This window comes from Nycticebus coucang, chromosome 1, assembly GCF_027406575.1.
Source record: "Nycticebus coucang isolate mNycCou1 chromosome 1, mNycCou1.pri, whole genome shotgun sequence".
Classification (NCBI taxonomy): domain Eukaryota; kingdom Metazoa; phylum Chordata; class Mammalia; order Primates; family Lorisidae; genus Nycticebus; species Nycticebus coucang.
Window position 1 is genome coordinate 54,790,996 of NC_069780.1, and position 21,629 is coordinate 54,812,624.

Here is a 21,629-nt window from a genome sequence, read left to right on the forward strand (position 1 = left end):
TCTAACCTGTTGCTGATACTTTCAATTGCATCTTTAAGTTCCCTAATTGACTGTTTCAGTTCCTTCAGCTCTGCTATATCCTTTTTATATTCTTCATATCGTTCATCTCTGATTTGATTCTGTTTTTGGATTTCCTTTTGGTTATTTTCCACTTCATTAGCAGTTTCCTTCATTGTTTCCATCATTTCTTTCATTGTTTTCAACATGTGTATTCTAAATTCCCTTTGTGTCATTCCTAACATTTTTTTATAGGTGGAATCCTCTGCAGTAGCTACCTCATGGTCCCTTGGCGGGGTTATTCTGGACTGGTTCTTCATGTTGCCTGTAGTTTTCTGCTGATTCTTCCTCATGAGTGAGTTCTTTTATCTGTTTCCTTGCCCTAATTTTCCTTTCACTTCCTCTTGCTCTTTAAGTTCTTGTGCCTGTGGACTAAGGATTACAGGACCAGAAGTGTGAGAAGGTTGAAGAGCAAAAAAGGGATGAAAGAAAGGAGGACCAAGTGATAAGAAAAATAGAGAACGGAGAGGGGGTGGGTAAAAGGAATATTGACAAAAAAAAGAGAGGCACAGAAAGAGGGAGACAGAGCAACATAGGTGTACAGTAGGGTACTTTTACACAACCATAAAAAATCCCCACCTTCTGTGGGTGCCCAGTTGGGTGGTTCCCTTGAGGTCAGCAGCTCTTTGCTAACCTGATCAGACACATTACCCCACCTCCACCAAGTAGAGAGGAAAGACAAGAATGCTATAAGTCAAACCAAAGCAAGCAAACAGAAAACTTTACAGGATAAAATTGGGTGAAAAACCAAATAATAGCAGTAGAAACACTAGCAAAAATGAAGCTCTATTTATTGAAAAAGGCAGCAATCATAAATTATAATTATACTAGAAAAATTGAGAAAGAAAAAGGATCTGTATGGAAAAGGCTGAAAGTAAAAAAGAAAACAACATCAAGAACATCAAAATAAAGAAAAAAAACAACCAACCCCCCACCAAAAAAAAATAAAACAACCAAAAACAAAAACAAAATAAAAACAAAAAAATCACAACCAATAACAAAGCAGTATGTATTCAATAGTGTCTGGGCAACACGTGGTCTTCTGGGGTATGAGATGTTAATCACAGTTCTGATACGACTGGAGGCTGCTGATTTCTCAAACCCCAGCAGGTAGACACCCTGAATCTCTCTTCAGCCCACTTAAAAGGCACTTTGAACTTGTAAACTTGCTGAGCAGAAGCTTTCCCAGGAAAGTGCTTGTCGCTGGAATCACTGCTGAAGTGGCTATCCACTTACCCAGTGTGCCAAAACCGGTCTCACTCTGACCCTGAGGGTTAAGGATGCAAGGCAGCTCAGACCCCACCCTTAGGCTACTTGGTCTGTGGGTTACCAGCTCCCACCCGATTGTATCTCTGCGACCCTGAGGGCAGAGCTTGCCGGGGCAGATCACTGACAATGGCTCCCTGTGACCCACAGCCAAACACTATTAGCTCCATCTGGCTCAGTGGCTCAGACTGGGGCCCCAGATAATGGCCAAAGTTCTCCGCATTCCCGCTCAGGCTCTCCCCAAGGCAGTTCAACCAAGTGCCAAGTCCAAAGACACCAAAACAGTTCACAGGTAAGGCCTTTCTGGTTTGCAGTCTCGCTGCTACTGAACTTACAGTTGAGGGCGGGTTTTGACAGATTGAACACACACGACCACTTGCCGTTTTTGCCACTGTTTTAGTCCTCCTCTTGGGGTCCAGAAGTCTCTCGCTGACTCTCTGTATCCTCACAGGGGTGATGATAGGCAGATCCCACCAGCCAGAGACGCCTGGAGTCCTATCTCCCCAGACTCACGGTGCCCAGATGCAAGGAAGCTGTTACTCGGCTGCCATCTTGCTCCACCTCCTCGATTTCTTGATTTCTTTTCTTTTCCTTTTTTTTCACATTTAGGTTCCTAATCCACTTTAAGTACATTTTTGTATATGGTTTAAGTTACAGTTCTAATTTTACCTTCTCCCAATGGTTGCCCACTTATTTGAGCATCATTAATTATAATGATTTGAGATGCCACCTTTATCATATACTATATTTACATTTCAACTTGTTTTTATTTCTAAGCTTCTCATTCTATTCCACTTGTCTTTTTGTCTATTCTAACAGTAGCATAACTCAGTCTTTATTATAGAAAAGTTGTAATATGTTTTAATGTCTGATATTGGCTATTCTGACCTTCTTCCCTAATTGGTTTTTCTTTTTGCTGTGTACCTAGCTATCATTGCATGTTTGTTTTTCCATATAACCTATAATATCAACTTGTCTAACTTCATGAAGAAGTTTGTTGGTATTTTCACTGAGATTGTCCTAAATATATAAATTAATTTAGGGAGAACTGACATGTTTACAATGTTCTGTTGTTTTATCCAAGAACGGAAGATGTCTTTCCATTTGTTCAAGTCTATTCTAATTGTCTATTCTTGATACTTGCATCTTTCAGAAATGTTTCTTGTCTATTCTTGACACTTTATTCTTCCATATGCATTAGAATTAAGTTGTTAAGTTCTGTTAAAAACCCTGTTAATTGGAATTGCACTAAATTTATAGATTAATTTGAGGATAACTGAAATCTTTATGGTTTGGAATGCTCCAATTCATGAATAAATATGTACTTTCATTTATTTAGCTTGTCTTTTAATCTATCAATATATTTAAATTTTTTTCCAAAAAGTCTTACACATCTATTGTTGGTTTATTCCTAGGTCCTTATTTGCATTTGTTCTTTGTTGCTGCTATTTAAATGGAATCTATTTTAGAATAACATTTTCTAATTGTTTGAGGCTCATATTTAAGACTGCTACTTGTATATGCATGTTTACATTTTATATTTTTATTAATATTAAATCATACCCGTGTACATTAATGTGATAATGGGGCAACATACACTGCTTTTATAAACAGTTTGACACATTTTCATCACACTGGTTGACATAGCCTTCCTGGCATTTTCTTAGTTATTGTGTTAAGACAATTATATTCTACATTTATTAAGTTTCACATGTACCTTTGTAAGATGCACTGCAGGTGTAATCCCACCAATCACCCTCCCTCCACTCATCCTCTCCCACCCCCCTCTCTCTCCCCCTTCCCCCTATTCTTAGGTTATAACTGGGTTATAGCTTTCATGTGAAAGCCATAAATTAGTTTCATAGTAGGGTTGAGTACATTGGATTCTTTTTCTTCCATTCTTGAGATACTTTAATAAGAAGAATAAGTTCCAGCTCTATCCATGTAAACATGGAAGAAGTAAAGTCTCCATCTTTCTTTAAGGCTGCATAATATTCCATGGTGTACATATACCACAATTTATTAATCCATTCATGGATCAATGGTCACTTGGGCTTTTTCCATGACTTACCAATTGCGAATTGGGCTGCAATAACATTCTGGTACAAATATCTTTGTTATAATGTGACTTTTGGTCTTCTGGGTATATACCTAGTAGAGGAATTATAGGATTGAATGGCAGGTCTATTTTTAGATTTCTAAGTGTTCTTCAAACATCTTTCCAAAAGGAATGTATTAATTTGCAATCCCATCAGCAATGTAGAAGTGTTCCCTTTTCTCCACATCCACGCCAACATCTCTGGTCTTGGGATATTGTGATATGGGCTAATCTTACTGGAGATAGATGGTATCTCAAAGTAGTTTTGATTTGCATTTCTCTGATGATTAAAGATGAGCATTTTTTCATATGTCTGTAGGCCGTGTGCCTGTCTTCTTCAGAGAAGTTTCTCTTCAAGTCCCTTGCCCAGCCTGAGATGAGATCACTTGTTCTTTTCTTGCTTATGTGTTTGAGTTCTCTGTGGATTCTGGTTATTAAACCTTTGTTGGAGACATAACCTGCAAATATCTTCTCCCATTCTGAGGGCTGTCTGCTAGCTTTACTTACTGTATTCTTGGCTGTGCAGAAGCTTTTTAGTTTGGTCAGGTCCCAGTAGTGTATTTTTGAAGCTGCTTCAATTGCCCGGGGGGTCCTCTTCGTAAAATACTCACCCAGACCGATTTCGTCAAGGGTTTTCCCTGCATTCTCTTCTAGTATTTTTATAGTTTCATGTCTTAAGATTAAATCTTTGATCCAATGACAGTTATCTTAGTTAATGGTGAAAGGTGTGGGTCCAGTTTCAGTCTTCTACAGGTTGCCAGCCAGTTCACCCAGCACCATTTGTTAAATATGGAATCTTTTCCCCACTGAATGTTTTTAATTGGCTTGTCAAAGATCAGATAACGGTAAGTAGCTGGATTCATCTCTCGGTTCTCTATTCTGTTCCAGACATCTACTTCTCTGCTTTTGTGCCAGTACCATGCTATTTTGATCACTATCGATTATTGTATAGTCTGAGGTCTGGTAGCGTGATTCCTCCTGCTTTATTTTTATTGCTGAGTAATATCTTGGCTATTCGAGTTTTTTTATGATTCTATATAAAACGAAGTATTATTTTTTCAAGATCTTTAAAGTATGACAGTGAAGCTTTAATAGGGATTGCATTAAAATTGTATGTTGCTTTGGGTAGTATGGACATTTTAACAATTCTTCCCAGCCATGAGCATGGTATGTTTTTCAATTTGTTAATGTTGTCAGCTATTTCTTTTCTTAGAGTTTCATAGTTCTCTTTATAGAGATCTTTCACGTCTTTTGTTAGATAACCTCCCAAATATTTCATCTTCTTTGGCACTACTGTGAATGGAATAGAGTCCTTAACTCTTTTTTCAACTTGACTATTCTTGGTATATATAAAGGCTACCGATTTATGAATGTTGAACCTGAGATGCTGCTGTATTTCTTGATCACTTCTAAGAGTTTTGTAGTAGAGTCCCTAGTGTTTTCCAGATATACAATCATATCATCTGTGAAGAGTGAACGTTTGATCTCTTCTGACCCTATGTGGATACCCTTGATCGCCTTTTCTTCCCTAATTGCGATGGCTAAGACTTCCCTTACAATGTTAAAGGGTAGTGGAGACAATGGGTAGCCTTGTCTGGTTTCTGATCTGAGTGGAAATGATTTCAATTTACCTCCATTCAATACGATATTGGCTGTGGGTTTGCTGTAGATGGCCTCTATCAGTTTAAGAAATGTCCCTTCTATACCAATTTTCTTAAGTGTTCTGATCATGAAGGGATGCTGGATATTATCAAAAGCTTTTTCTGCATCGAATGAGAGAATCATATGGTCTTTGTTTTTTAATTTGCTTATGTGCTGAATTAAACTTATAGATTTACATGTATTAAACCAGCCTTGAGACCCTGGGATAAAACCAACTTGGTTATGATGTATAATTTGTTTGGTGTGTTGCTGGATTCTGTTAGTTAGGATCTTGTTGAATATTTTTGCATCTATATTCATTAGTGATATTGGTGTATAATTTTCTTTTCTTTTTGGGTCTTTTCCTGGTTTGGGGATCAGGGTGATGTTTGCTTCATAGAACGTGTTGGGTAGTCTTCCTTCTTTTTCTACATTTTGGAACAGGTTCAGTAATACAGGTACTAGTTCCTCTTGAAAGGTTTGGTAGAATTCAGACGTGAAGCCATCTGGTCCTGGGCTTTTCTTTTTAGGGAGATTTCCTATGGTTGATGCTATTTCCAAACTTGATATGGGCCTGTTCAACAGTTCCACTTTATTTTCGCTAAGTCTTGGAAGGTGAAGTGCTTCCAAGTATTGGTCAATTTCCTTCAGATTTTCATATTTCTGAGAATAAAGTTTCTTGTAATATTCATTAAGGATTTTTTGAATTTCTGAGGAGTCTGTTGTAATTTTGTAATTGTCGTTTCTAATTGATGAGACTAGAGATTTTACTCTTTTTTAATTATATTAAAATTTTTCATAATTTGGGGTGGGGTGACCTTTTTTTTTATTGTTGGGGATTCATTGAGGGTACAATAAGCCAGGTTACACTGATTGCAATTGTTAAGTAAAGTCCCACTTTCAATAATGTCTTGCCCCCATCAAGTGTGACACACACCAAGGCCCCACCCCCTCCCTCCATCCCTCTTTCTGATTTTCCTCCCCTCCCCCATAAACTTAATTGTCATTAATTGTCCTCATGTCAAAATTGAGTACATAGGATTCATGCTTCTCCATTCTTGTGATGCTTTACTAAGAATAATGTCTTCCACTTCCATCCAGGTTAATACGAAGGATGTAAAGTCTCCATTTTTTTAATAGCTCGATAGTATTCTATGGTATACATATACCACAGCTTGTTAATCCATTCCTGGGTCGGTAGATATTTAGGCTGTTTCCACATTTTAGCAATTGTAAAGTGAGCTGCAATAAAGAGTCTAGTACAAGTATCCTTATGATAAAAGGATGTTTTTCCTTCTGGGTAGATGCCCAGTAATGGGCAATGAGATTACAGAATCAAATGGGAGGTCTAGCTTGAGTGCTTTGAGGTTTCTCCATACTTCCTTCCAGAAAGGTGTACTAGTTTGCAGTCCCACCAGCAGTGTAAAAGTGTTCCCTTCTCTCCACATCCACACCAGCATCTGCAGTTCTTAGATTTTGTGATCTGGGCCATTCTCACTGGGGTTCCTGGTTAGGTTAGGCAAAGGTTTATCTATTTATTGACCTTTTCAAGAAACCAACTTTTTGATTTATTGATCTGTTGTATCATTCTTTTGTTTTCAATTTCATTTAATTCAGCTCTAATTTTGGTTATTTCTTTTCTTTTACTGGATTTGGGGTTGGAATGTTCTTCCTTTTCCAGTTGCTTGAGATGTCTCATTGAGTTGTTCACTTCCTCTCTTTCCGTTCTCTTCAGGAAAGCTTGCGGGGCTATATATTTCCCTCTTAGGACTGCCTTTGTGGTGTCCTGGAGGGTCTGCTAATTTGTGTCTTCATTGTCATTTTATTCCAAAAATTTGGCAATTTCCTTCTTGATCTCTGACCCAGCTATCTTTCAGCATAAGGTTATTTAACTTCCATGTTTTTGTATGAGTATGCAGATTCCTGTTGTTACTGAGTTCAACTTTTATTCCATGGTGGTCTGAGAGGATGCAAGGAATAATTTCTATTCCTTTAAATTTACTGAGGTTAGACTTGTGACCTAAGATGTGATCGATTTTGGAGTATGTTCTGTGGGCTGAGGAGAAGTATGTGTATTCAGTTTTTTTGGGATGAAATGTTCTATAGATTTCTGCTAAATCCAAATGGTGGATGGTTAGGTTTAAATCTAAAATTTATTTGCTCAGCTTCTTATTGGAGGATCTATCCAGCACTGCCAAAGGAGTGTTGAAATCTCCGACTATTCTGGAGCTGTAAGAAATCAAGTTGCTTATGTCTGTTAGAATTTCTTTTATAAATTGAGGTGCATTCTGGTTGGGTGCCTAAATATTCATAATTAAAATCTCATCATATTGAGTGTTACCCTTAACAAATATGTAGTGACCATTCTTATCTTTCTTTACTTTTGTTGGTTTAAAGCCTATTGTTTCAGTAAATAGAATTGCAACACCTGCTTTTTTCTGATTACCATTTGCCTGAAATATGGAGGACCATCCTTTCACCCTGAGTCTATATTTATCTTTTAAGGCAAGATGTGACTCTTACTCTGGCAACAAATATCTGGCCTGAGTTTTTGCATCCGGTCAGCTAACCTGTGCCTCTTTAGAGGACAGTTTAAGCTGTTCACATTAATGGAGAATATTGATAGGTCTGGTAAAATTTTGGGTATCGAGTTTTTCAAAAGTCCAGCGGACAATTTTAATCCTTTCGCCAATGTGGAAGTTGGAGTTTGATCAAAAGTTTCTGAGTGAGTTTATTTTTGTGGTATAGGATTGGGTTGGTCATTATGGAGGATAGGTCTGAGAATATCCTGAAGGGCTGGTTTGGTTATGGCAAATTTCTTTAACATATGAATGTCATTAAAGTATTTAATTTCTGCATTATAAATGAAACTCAGTTTAGCTGGATGCCATATCTGGGTTTGAAAGTTATTTTGCTTTAGGAGATTAAAAGTCGATGACCATCCTCTTCTGCCTTGAAAATTTTCAGCAGAGAGATCTGCAGTCATTCTAATATTCTTCCCTTCATAGGTAATGAATTTCTTATGTCTGGCTGCTTTCAGAATTTTCTCTTTCATATTAACACTAGTGAAGTTAATTATGATATGCCTGGGGGATGTCTTATTTGGATTGAGTCACGCTGGGGTTCTGAAACTGTCTGCTATCTGAATTTCAGAATCTCTTGGCATGTCTGGAAAATTCACTTTCATAATTTCATGGAGAAAGGCCTCTGTGCTTTGCGAGGCCACTTCATCACTTTCAGGGATTCCAATGAGGCAGATATTAACCTTCTTTCATTATCCCAGAGCTCTCTGAGAGAATGATTTGTTTTTGCTATCCATTTCTCTTCCTCTTTGAGAGTTTGGGAGCATTCAAAAGCTTTGTTTTTAATGTCAGAAATCCTTTCTTCTGCTTGCTCCAGTCTGTTACTGAGGGATTCTACTGTATTTTTCAGATCTTTGAGGGCTGCAAATTCTTGCTTCAGTGCATCAAAATCTTTTAGGGTATGTCTTTAAATTTGTTAAATTATTGAGACAACTTTTGAATTTCTCCTTGAATTACTAATTCCAACTTTTGAATTGCTGCTTGAATTTCTAATTCCAAATTTTCCTCCTTTCTATTAATCTTCTTTGGAATCCAAATTCTGAATTTGATTTCTGACATCTCAGCCAGCCATTTATGAATGGGCTCTTCAGTTACATCTGCCATATCTTTTCTTGCGGGGGGGGGGTTGATCTATCCTGTTTATTCATTTTACCAGAGTTTTCCCGCTGATTCTGCCCCATGATTACTTTACACTGTTTGACTTTTCCCCTAGAGCTTTGTTGAGGACCCGTACAGTGCGTCAGCCTGAGAAACTGGGGACCTATTTGATGTGGTGCAGCTAAATGGTTCTGTCTTATTTTCAGCTGGTCTCTGTCCGGCCCTAGTGAAACAGTTACTCTGGGTTGAAGTCTCAGCTCTGGGGAAATACCAGCACTTATGTAACACACCCCCCACAGGCAACAATTGGAAAAGGAGAATCAAACCTTCCTGCAACCACACACCCAGGGCACCACTTGAATAGTCCTCAGGCGATTGGCTCAGTTCAAAAGATCCAAATCAATTGTCTCAATCAGCACCTGTCTCAGGTGGGAGAGTTTCAAAGGTCTCTGGGAATTGGATCGCAGGGGTCTGGTGACAACTCAAATATGAGTTGCTCTGGTGCTCCGTGAAATCAGGAGGACCCACCCAGCAAATAGAGTAGTCTGGGAAGGTTGATGCCTCTTTCCCCACCTTGCACCTCTGTCACACCCAGTCACTGATAGCCCTGTAGGGCTGTGACTCAGTTGCCTCCTGTGAGCAGATACTCCAGGGGTTTGTACCTGCCTGAATCACAAGGAAATTTGTATCTGCTCAGCCAGGCCACTACTCTCTGCCTCTATTCAGCAGGGGGTGGTGAGGCCTGACAACCTCAGATGCTTGATGGAGGCTGGGGGGTGTTCACTCAGTTCCAGCCCTGTCCCTGATTGATGTTACTGGCACAACAGAACAACTTTGTGAGAGTTTGTTTCTGCCCCTTCTAAATTCCTCTGTAGAAGAGGAGCTGATCTGAGTTCCCAGAATTTGTGCCTCCGGCCCTATCTTTACTCCTGCAGGTTCGTATTCGCAGCACAGTTAGCTGTCAGCTCTAGCCTTCTGCTTTCCTTTGTCTATAGGCTGATGATCACCTGAGGGCCAGGTACATCTTAGGCTCAGTAAAGCAGTCCTCTGGGTCAGCCCTGCCCTGGGAATTTCCCGACTCTGCATGTGCGTTTTCTAGTCCCTGCGCTCCACACATGCCAGTACCACTTCAGGCAAACCCTTTACTCATGGTGCCTGTGTTTCAGTCCCTGATCTGTTCTGCAGAGGCTGCCATCTGAGAAGTTGCCCTGCCTCCTCTAGTTGCCCAAGGGGACAGAGGCATGTGGCTTCAGGATATCTGGGGGTGGGCCTTATTGTTGCCAAAAACGGCTGTTGCTCTGCACCTCAGGGCACTGCCGCTCTGGCATGATTGCCTCTCAGCCAACCATCGTCTCCTCACTCCCGTGCTGCAGAATCAGCACTGACCATCTGCAGTCCAGGCCCTGTCCATGCTCCTTGAGAAATCACCCAAGAATCTGGACTCCTGGAGGACAGGCCTCCAGACCTCAGAGTGAGAATGGAGGGGAGTGTTGGGAGTTCAGAATTGCAGGTCGAAACACCAAACTCATTGAGACCAACTGAGCAAATAAACAGATAAAAAGGCTACCAGACACACAAGCCCATAGATGCCCAAACAGTCAGAAACACATGGACATACAGACAACAACAACAACAAGAAAAAAACACAACTACAATAACAAATAATGATAATCATAAAATAATTGAAAAAAAGGTAAAAAACATACAAACAAAATGAACAAACTAACAAAAAACCTCTAAAAATCTGATGTAAGCACAAAAATGTGAAATGCTTCACAAATTTGCATGTCATCCTTGTGCAGGAGTCATGCTAATCTTCTCTGTATCATTCCAATTTTAGTATATGTGTTGCCGAAGTGAGGACCATGTTGACATTTTAATCCATCAGTCTTGCTAAACTCCCTTACATCATCTACAAATAATCATAGTCCTATTTCCTTCTTTCCAATCTTCCATTCCTTTTATTTCTTATCTTATTATGCTATTTAATAACCTCCAGAACAAAATCAACTAGAAATGATTATAACGGGTTTTCTTTTATTTGATATTTAAACAGGAGTATTTCTGTATTGCATCAAGCATAATATTTGCTATGTAGTTTTAGTAGATGCCCTTTGTTAGGTTAAGAAATTTACCTTCTAATCAGTGTAACCTGGCTTATTGTGCCCTCAATGAATCCCCAACAATAAAAAAAAAAAAAAGAAATTTTCCTTCTGTTTTTCTGTTAGCTATCAGTTTAAACATAAAAGGATTATTGTATTCTACAAAAAATTGTTTTGCATATATGGAAAAAACATACATTTTTTTTCTCTCCTGCTATAGAATTGTGAACATTTAAAAATAATTAATAAAGGCAGTGCCTGTGGTTCAAAGGAGTGGGGTGCCGGCCCCATGTTCTGAAGGTGGTGGGTTCAAACCCAGCCCTGGCCAAAAACTGCAAAAAAAAAAATTAAATTAATAAATAAAAATAAAAATCATTAATAGAATATTAATATGTATTTAAATACATTGCTGAAATACTTTATTTAAAAATTTTGTGTCTCTGCTCAGAAGTCTGACTAACTTTTTACAGTTTTGTGTCTATTTTTTAGGATAAAGGTATATCTGCCTCATGAGTAATAAATGTGTTTGTGTGTGGTTTCCTTTGATATTTTTCTATTCTTTTTTTTATTATTAAATCATAGCTGTGTACATTGATATATTCATGGGGAATCATTCACTAGCTTAACAGACCATTTACCAAGTTTCACATATACCCTTGTAAGATGCACCACTGGTGTAATCCCACCAATCCCCTTCCCTCTAAACACCTCCTTCCTCCCTCCCCTCCCTTTTCCCCTTCCCCCTATTCTTAGGTTGTAACTGGGTTATAGCTTTCATGTGAAAACCCTAAATTAGTTTCATAGTAGGGCTGAGTACATTCGGTACTTTTTCTTCCATTCTTGAGATACTTTACTAAGAAGAATATGTTCCAGCTCCATCCATGTAAACATGAAAGAGGTAAAGTCTCCATTTTTCTTTAAGGCTGCATAATATTCCATGGTGTACATATACCACAATTTATTAATCCATTCGTGGATCAATAGGCACTTGGGCTTCTTCCATGACTTAGCAATTATGAATTGAGCTGCAATAAGCATTCTGGTACAAATATCTTTGTTATGATGTGATTTTTGGTCTTCTGGGTCTTTTGGCCCAGTAGAGGGATTACAGGATTGAATGGCAGATCTATTTTTAGATCTCTAAGTGTTCTCCATAGCTCTTTCCAAAAGGAATGTATTAATTTGCATTCCCACCAGCACTGCAAAAGTATTCCCTTTTCTCCACATCTGCGCCAACATCTCTGATCTTGGGATTTTGTGATACAGGCTAGTCTCACTGGAGTTTGATGATATCTCAAAGTAGTTTTGATTTGCATTTCTCTGATGATTAAAGATGATGAGCATTTTTCATATGTCTGAAGGCCGCGTGCCTGTCTTCTTCAGAGAAGTTTCTCTTCAAATCCCTTGCCCAGCCTGCGATGGGATCCCTTGTTCTATTCTAGCTAATGCGTTTGAGTTCTCTGTGGATTCTGGTTATTAAACCTTTGTTGGAGACATAACCTACAAATATCTTCTCCCATTCTGAGGGCTGTCTGCTAGCTTTACTTACTGTGTTCTTGGCTGTGCAGAAGCTTTTTTGTTTGATCAGGTCCCAGTAGTGTATTTTTGAAGCTGCTTCAATTGCCCGGGGGGTCCTCCTCATAAAATACTCGCCCAGACTGATTTCTTCAAGGGTTTTGACTGCACTCTCCTCTAGTATCTTTATAGTTTCATGTCTTAAGTTTAAATCTTTAATCCAGTGAGAGTCTATCTTAGTTAATGGTGAAAGGTGTGGGTCCGGTTTCAGTCTTCTACAGGTTGCCAGACAGTTCATCCAGCACCATTTGTTAAATACGGAATCTTTTCCCCACTGAATGTTTTTAATTGGCTTGTCAAAGACTAAATAATGGTAAGTAGCTAGGTTCATCTTTTGGTTCTCTATTCTGTTCCAGACATCTACTTCTCTATTTTTGTGCCAATACCATGCTGCTTTGATCACTATTGATTTGTAGTATAGTCTGAGGTCTGGTAGCATAATTCCTTCTGCTTTCTTTTTATTTCTGAGTAATGTCTTGGCTATTCGAGTTTTTTTCTGATTCCATATAAAACGAAGTATTGTTTTTTCAAGATCTTTAAAGTATGACAGTGGAGCTTTAATAGAGATTGCATTGAAATTATATATTGCTTTGGGTAGTATGGACATTTTAACAATATTGATTCTTGCCAGCCATGAGCAGGGTATGTTTTTCCATTTGTTAATATTTTCAGCTATTTCTTTTCTTAGAGTTTCATAGTTCTCTTTATAGAGATCTTTCATGTCCTTTGTTAGATAAATTCCCAAATATTTCATCTTCTTTGGCACTACTGTGAATGGGATAGAGTCTTTAACTGTTTTTCAACTTGACTATTGTTGGTATATATAAAGGCTACCGATTTATGAATGTTGATTTTGTAACCTGAGATGCTGCTGTATTCCTTGATCACTTCTAAGAGTTTTGTAGTAGAGTCCCTAGTGTTTTCCAGATATACAATCATATCATCTGTGAAGAGCGAAAGTTTGATCTCTTCTGACCCTATATGGATACCCTTGATCGCCTTTTCTTCCCCAATTGCGGTGGCTAAAACTTTCATCACAATGTTAAAAAGCAGTGGAGACAATGGGCAGCCTTGTCTGTTTCCTGATCTGAGTGCAAATGATTCCAATTTAACTCCATTCAATATGATATTGGCTGTGGGTTTGCTGTAGATGGCCTCTATCAGTTTAAGAAATGTCCCTTCTATACCAATTTTCTTAAGTGTTCTTATCATGAAGGGATGCTGGATATTATCAAAAGCTTTTTCTGCATCGAATGAGAGAATCATATAGTCTTTGTTTTTTAATTTGTTTATGTGCTGGATTACATTTATAGATTTACGTATATTGAACCAGCCTTGAGACCCTGGGATAAAACCGACTTTGTCATGAGGTATAATTTGTTTGATGTGTTGCTGGATTCTGTTTGTTAGGATCTTGTTGAATATTTTGCATCTATATTCATTAGTGATATTGGTCTATACTTTTCTTTTCTTGTTGGTTCTTTACCTGGTTTGGGGATCAGGGTGATGTTTGCTTCGTAGAACGTGTTAGGTAGTCTTCTTTCTTTTTCTACCTTTTGGAACAGGTTGAGTAATATAGGTACTAATTCCTCTTTAAAAGTTTGGTAGAATTCTGATGTGAAACCATCTGGTCCTGGGCTTTTCTTTTTAGGGAGGTTTTGTATGGTTGATGCTATTTCCGAACTTGATATGGGCCTGTTCAACATTTCCGCTTGATTCTGGCTAAGTCTTGGAAGGTGACATGCTTCCAAGTATCGGTCAATTTCCTTCACATTTTCGTATTTCTGAGAATACAGTTTGTTCTAATATTCATTAAGGATTTTTTGGATTTCTGAGGAGTCTGTTATTATTTCGTCTTTGTTGTTTCTGATTGATGAGAGTAGAGATTTTCTCTTTTTTCCCTGATTAGGTTGGCCAAAGGTTTATCTATTTTATTGACCTTTTCGAAAAACCAGCTTTTTGATTTATTGATCTGTTGTATTATTCTTTTGTTGTCAATTTCATTTAATTCTGCTCTAATTTTGGTTATTTCTTTTCTTCTATTGGGTTTTGGGTTGGAATGTTCTTTCTTTTCCAGTTGCTTGAGATGTCCCATTAAGTTGTTAACGTCCTCTCTTTTCGTTTTCTTGAGGAAGGCTTACAGTGCTATAAATTTTCCTCTTAGAACTGCCTTTGTGGTGTCCCAGAGGTTCTGATAGTACGTGTCTTCATAGTTGTTTTGTTCCAAAAAGTTTGCGATTTCTTTCTCAATCTCATCTCTGACCCAGCTATCATTCAGCATAAGGTTATTTAACTTCCATGTTTTTGTATGAGTATGCAGATTCCTGTTGTTACTCAGCTCAAGTTTTATTCCATGGTGGTCCGAGAAGATGCATGGAATAATTTCTATTTCTTTAAATTTACTAAGGTTAGACTTGTGACCTAAGATGTGATCGATTTTGGTGTAAGTTCCATGGGCTGATGAGAAGTATGTGTATTCAGTTTTGTTGGGATGAAGTGTTCTGTAGATGTCTGCTAAATCCACATGTTGGATGGTTAGGTTTAAATCTAAGATTTCTTTGCTTAGCTTCTTGTTTTAGGATAGATCCAACAGTGCCAAAGGAGTGTTGAAATCTCCCATGGTTATGGAGCTGGAGGAAATCACGTTGCTCATGTCTGTTAGAGTTTCTCTTATAAATTGAGGTGCATTCTGGTTGGGTTCATAGATATTAATAATTGAGATCTCATCATATTGAGTATTACCCTTAACAAATATGAAGTGACCATTCTTGTCCTTCCTTACTTTTGTTGGTTTAAAGCCTACTGTATCTGCAAATAAAATTGCAACACCTGCTTTTTTCGGATTACCATTTGCCTGAAATATGGATGACCATCCTTTCACCCTGAGTCTGTATTTGTCTTTTAAGTTAAGATGTGACTCTTGTATGCAACAAATATCTGGCCTGAGGTTTTGTATCCAATCAGCTACCCTATGCCTCTTTAGAGGACAGTTTAAGCCGTTCACATTAATGGAGAATATTGATAAGTCTGGTGAAGTTTTGGGTATGGACTTTTTCAAAAGTCCAGTGGGCATTTTTAATGCTTTTGCCAGTGTGGAAATTGGAGTTTGATCCGAAGTTTCTGAGTGAGTTTACTTTTGTGGTATAGGATTGGGTTTGTCATTATGGAGGATAGGTCTGAGAATATCCTGAAGAGCTGGTTTGGTTATGGCAAATTTCTTCAACATATGAATGCCGTTAAAGTATTTAATTTCTCCATCATAATTGAAACTCAGTTTAGCTGGATACAAGATCCGGGGTTGAAAGTTATTTTGCTTGAGGAGATTAAAAGTCGGTGACCACCCTCTTCTGGCTTGAAAAGTTTCAGCAGAGAGATCTGTAGTCATTCTAATATTCTTCCCTTTGAAGGTAATGGTTTTCTTTCTCCTGGCAGCTTTGAGGATTTTCTCCTTCATATAACTTTAGTGAAGTTAATTATGATATGCCTGGGGGATGTCTTATTGGGATTGAATCATGCTGGGGTTCTGAAGCTGTCTGCTATCTGAATTTCAGAATCTCTAGGCATATCTGGAAAATTCTCTTTCATAGTTTCAAGCAGAAGGGCCTCTGTGCCCAGCGTGGCTACTTCATCTGTTTCTGGAACTCCTATGATTCAGATATTCGCCTTGTTCAAATTATCCCAGAGCTCTCTGAGAGAATGATCCGTTTTTGCTCTCTATTTCTCTTTCTCTTTGAGAGTTTGGGAGCATTCAAAGGCTTTATCTTCGATGTCAGAAATCCTTTCTTCTGCTTGCTCCATTATGTTGCTGAGGGATTCTACTGTATTTTTCATATCTTTGAGGGCTGCGAATTTTTGCTTCAGTGTGTCTAAGTCTTTGGCGTTTTGTCTTTAAATTTGTTAAATTCTTGAGACAACTTTTGAATTTCTCCTCAAATTCCTAATCCACTTTGTTAATCTTGTCTGCAATCCAAATTGTGAATTCGATTTCTGACATCTCAGCCAGTTGTTTATGAATGGGATCATCAATTGCATCTGCCATATGTTTCCTTGGGGGGGTTGATCTATTCTGGTTATTCATGTTACCAGAGTTTTTCCGCTGATTCCGCCCCATGGTTGTTTTACTCCCTCTGATTTTTTTCCCCTGGGGCTTTGTCGAGGGCCTGTACAGTGTTGTGGCCTGAGAAACTGGGGCCCTGTCTGGTGTGGTGGGGCTAAGTGGTTCTGTCTTGTTTTCAGCTGGTTTCTGTTCCACCCTAGTGAAACAGATACTCTGGATTGAAGTCTCAGCTGTGGAGAAATAGCAGCAATTAAGTCACCCCACCCCCTCCGGCAAACAATTGGAAAAGAAAAATCAAACCTTCCTACCATCGTGCACCCAGGGACCACCTGATTTGTCCTCTGGCAATTTGTTCAGTTCAAAAAGTCCAAATCAATTGTGTCAGTCTGCACCTGTTTTAGGTGAGAGAGTTTAAGAGGTCTCTGGGAACTGGATCACAGGGGTCTGGTGACTACTCTGGTGTGGCTTGGTCCAGTGCTGCGTGGAGTCAGGAGGAGCCACCCAGCCAATGTATCAGTCTGGGAAGGTTGATGCCTCCTTCCCCACCTTGCACTGCTGTCACACCCAGTCACTGATAGCCCTGCAGTTGGCTGACCCAGTTGCCTGTAGTGAATTGGTACTTTAGGTGTTTGCACCTGCCTGAATCACAAGGAAGTCTGCCAGGCTGCTGCGCTCTGCCTCTCTCCAGCAGGACGTGAGGCCTGACAACCTCGGTGCTTGATGAATGTTGGGGGGTTTTCAACCAGGTCCAGTCTCGCCCCTGATTAATGTTATTGACAGAATGGAACAGAACAACTCTGCGGTTCCCCTGCAGAAGAGAAGCTCAATTGAGTTCCAAATCAGCTTGTCTTTGGTCTTGTATTGTCTATAGGCTGACGATCCCCTGGGGGCCAGGTGCGTCTTAGGTTTAGTAAAGCGGACCTCTGGGTCAGCCCCGCCCTGGGAGTTTCCCTGGTTTGCAAGTTGGAGTAGTCCCAGGCAAATCCTATACTTAGAGTCTCTGGTTGCCCAGGGAGACAGGGGGGTGTGGCTTCAGAATATTTGGTAGTAAGCCGTATTGCTAGCAAAAGAGGGGTGCTGTTTTATGGCTCAGGCAACTGCTGCTCTGTTGTAGCTCCCTTCTGGCCAACCTTCCTCTTTCCACTCCCGTATCCCAGAGTCTGCACCGATTGGCTGCAGCCCCTCACTGTCTACACCCCTCGAGCAGTAGCCCAAGTGTCTGGACTCCTGGGGGAAAGGCCTCCAGACCTTGGAGCGAGAGCAGAGGGGAGTGTGGGGAACGCCAGGAGCCTGGGGTTGCGGGCAGAGAACACATACAGCTTTACACAGTTTTATGCCTGGCCATATTGTCACCAAAAGACGGCTGTCGCACTGTGCCTCAGGGAACTGCCACTGTGGTGCGGTCCCCTCTCTGCTAACTGGGACTGGCCTCTAGACCTCAATGTGAGTAAAGGGGAATGCTGGGAGCTCAGAATTTTAGGTAGAGACTATATACAGTTTATACAGTTTTATGCCTGGCAGGAGGACGCCGTGGCAGCCTAGTAGGGGAGGTAGGTCCAGTTTTTAGAGGGTCTCTCTCGTGGAGTGTAGTGGGAGGACCTTTGAACTCTGCCCGATTGTTTGTGGGGCACTCTGAGCCGTTCTCATGGGGGAGGGGACTCCCGTCCGCTTGGTGATGGATTTTGTACCTTTTGTTTGTATCCTTGTGGTCGCAGCTCACCTCAGTGGGGTTGACATGTGTTCTTCAACCTTCTCTCTTAGTGCAGCTCAAATCCACCAGGTTACTTGCTGAATTTTTGTCCTTTAACTCTCCTACTGGACGGGAGCCTCTGTGGGAAGCTGGCTTCAGTCAGCCATCTTGTCTCCCAGGGCTTGATATTTTTCTATTCTTTGGAAGATTTTGGGATTATCTATTCTTTGAAGTTGTTGTAGAATACCTCCAAAAAAGTCTTTGGCTGGTGCTTCTTTTTTCTTTTCTTTTTTTTTTTTTTTTTAAGAGATAAAAATCTTATTCTGTCACCTAGGTTGGAGTATAGTGGAGTCATCACAGATCACTGTCCTACACACCCTCTAACTAGTGGGTTCAAGTGATCTTACTGCCATAGCCTCCCCAGAAACTAGGACTACAGGTAAGGACCATATGCTGGGCTAATCTTCAAAATATTTTTATACAGCCAGAAGTGTTATCATGTTGGCTAGGCTTGTGCTTGAAATCCTGGTTTCGAGAGATATTCCTTCCTCATCCTCTCAAAATGCTGGGATTAAAGACATAAGGCAGTACTCCCAGACATGGGCAGATTTCAATTACTGATTCAATTACTGAACTTGTTGTTCAATGGTTTATTTAGATTTTCCTATTTCTTTTTTGAATCAGTTTTAGTTATTTGCTTATTTCAAGAAAATTGCCTATTTCCCTTTATTTTCTAATTAATTTGTAACATAGTTTTTCAAAGCATTGTTTGCTTTTATTCTTATTCTCTTTTATTCTTATATCTTTTATTCTTATTCTCTTTTATTAAAAGTCTTGCTAAAATTTGTCTATTTTCAAAGAAACATCTCTGGAATTGTGATTCTTTCTGTCACTTCATTGTTTTTAGTTCATTTCTCATCTTATCTTTTTCTTTATCATTTTATGTCCTTTATTCAATTTGCTCTTAATGGGTTTGTTTTTTCTTCTAATTCTTAGTTTATATATTTAGCTATGTTTAATTTTAAACTCTTTTACATCAATACAAGTCTTGAAGATAAATTTTCCTGTAACTATAGCTTTAGCTGCACTTCACACATTTTTTTTATGGAGTGTTAATTGTAACTCAGTATTAAATATATTCTAATTTCTATTTTTATTTACTTCTTCTTTGACCACTGATTTACTTAAAAGCATGTTAAAAAACATTTTCCCGTAAATGTATTCAGAATTTTTGTTTTAGATAATAGCTTGAAAGTAGAAGTTGAGTAAGATCTTGCCTAAAGAAAAAGCGTGTTTTGGGCGGCGCCTGTGGCTCAGTCGGTAGGGTGCCGGCCCCATATACCAAGGGTGGCAGGTTCAGACCCGGCCCCAGCCAAACTGCAAACCAAAAAATAGCCGGGCGTTGTGGCAGGCGCCTGTAGTCCCAGCTACTTGGGAGGCTGAGGCAAGAGAATCGCTTAAGCCCAAGAGTTGGAGGTTGTTGTGAGCTGTGTGAGGCCACAGCACTCTACTGAGGGCCATAAAGTGAGACTCTGTCTCTACAAAAAAAAAAGAAAGAAAGAAAAAGCATGTTTTAAAATCCCCAAATATATTGAGTTCTTTTTGCTCTTTAAAAATCATTAACTTATTGACATATTCCAAGTTCCTTTACTTACCATATGTAATATCAATTTTTTGCTATATGTACTACCAATTTTTTGCTATATGTTGAGATATGCTTTATGGACTAAAATGTGGTCAGTTTCTGAAAATGTACAATGTGCACTTAAACAGAATGTACATTCTTTTTCATTACGTATGGAAACCTATATATACCAATTTACAGCAATAGGTCTGATTTTTTTCGTGTCATAGCACATGTAGAAAATGTTAATGTTTGTAAAGCACAATAGCATAAGTTGAAATTGATTCACAAATGTCTTACAGAGTTTACTAAAATATGTATTACAAATACAAACTATTAGATAAAGCATTAGCTAGTCAACTTTTATAAGACCTAAATTAAAAAATTTCAAAATTTTACGTTAGGAACTTGAGTTTGCTTCCACAAATATAACCATTTTATGTCAGATTTTATGTTTGAAATGTCTAAACATCATTCCTGATTAATAATGGTTTCTCCCCATAGCCTTGGAGGTAAAAAAAACAATGAAAATTTTCACCTAGATAGATTACCAAAATGATTTTAAAACAATTCAAACAGTTGAAATTATATTAAAAGCATCTAAATCACTTCCTTTGTTTCATTGAAAATGTAATGTTGAAATTTCTTATAAGAGGGGTGGCTCTGTTACGTATTAATGTGACTAGATAGACTGTTTCCCGGAAGTCCATTCCCTATGTGTTTCCAGTTAGGGTGGGCTGCAAGAGGCATTTTTGCATGAGATTTGGAGGGTGGAAGTGAAGTAGAAGCTTTAATGCTGGGAAGGTTGGAGCAGACACTTTTTATAGCTCACACCTGTTGCTTTATCTGTTGGTTCATCTCATTTGCTTAGGGTGGCATCTGGGCCTAAAACTGATACACCTTCCCCTGAATCTTCCTTTGGCTTCTCCAGTTCCTGAGCCAGGTTTGTGTTAAGCTTTGTGACAATGGGCATTAGCATCTCCTGCAAGATATTCACTTCATTAAGGTTGGGGACAGCAAGAACTGCTTCCAGGCCGTGCTTCAGGTTCCAGCTTCATCTTGATCCTTTTCTCCTATTTATATGTGTCTTGCCTGCTCTTGAGCTTCAAATCCCACATTAGACACAAATACAATAGCATAATAGAGACTGTTTAATCAGCTCTCATAGTTGCACATGGTAAAGTCCTTATTATCTATCATCTATCTGTCTTTCTATCATCTGTTAATCATTTATTACATGTGTCTATCTGTCTAGCTATCTGGGTGTCTTATCTCCTAGAAGTTTTGCTTCTCTGATTGAACTCTGACATATACACAGGGCAAACAGACTTCAAATTTTCACATACCAAGTATTTAAAAAGTCTAGTAAAGTTTTACTATGCAAATAATATGTTTAGAATAGTTACTTGCCTCTAGCTTGGGGGCCACTCAGGTAGACATTAGTCACAAAGCATTGATGGTGGATTAAAGACAATTGCAAATCCTTTGACATTCCTCCCATTGAGAAGTAGGGTCCATTTCTCTTTCTCATGACTCAGAACCAACCTGTGACTGCTTTAACAAACTGGGTAAGGAAGAGTGATACTCTGTTGTTTCCAATCCTGTTCTTCAAAAGGACTTGAAAGCTTCTGCACAGGCCTCTTGGTGTCTGAGCTTCCAGGTAAGAAATCTGATTGTCTTGTTAGACAGACCATGTAGGGAAGACCTGGCCCTATATGTATACAGAGAGATGGAGGATATTCTGGTTAGTTCCACCATCTAACCATCCTGTGGAGGTGGCAAGTATGTGAAGAAAGCTATCTTGATCCACCCCAAGCCTGGCCCAGCCACCAACTGAAT

At 39.1% G+C, this 21,629-nt stretch overlaps 1 non-coding gene across 1 annotated transcript; it reads right to left on the bottom strand.

The window, feature by feature from the left end:
• Positions 1-10,499: 10,499 nt before the first annotated feature.
• Positions 10,500-10,606, bottom strand: LOC128592282 (U6 spliceosomal RNA). Its single transcript, XR_008381830.1, has one exon. It is a non-coding gene; the product is annotated as a U6 spliceosomal RNA (small nuclear RNA).
• Positions 10,607-21,629: the final 11,023 nt, after the last annotated feature.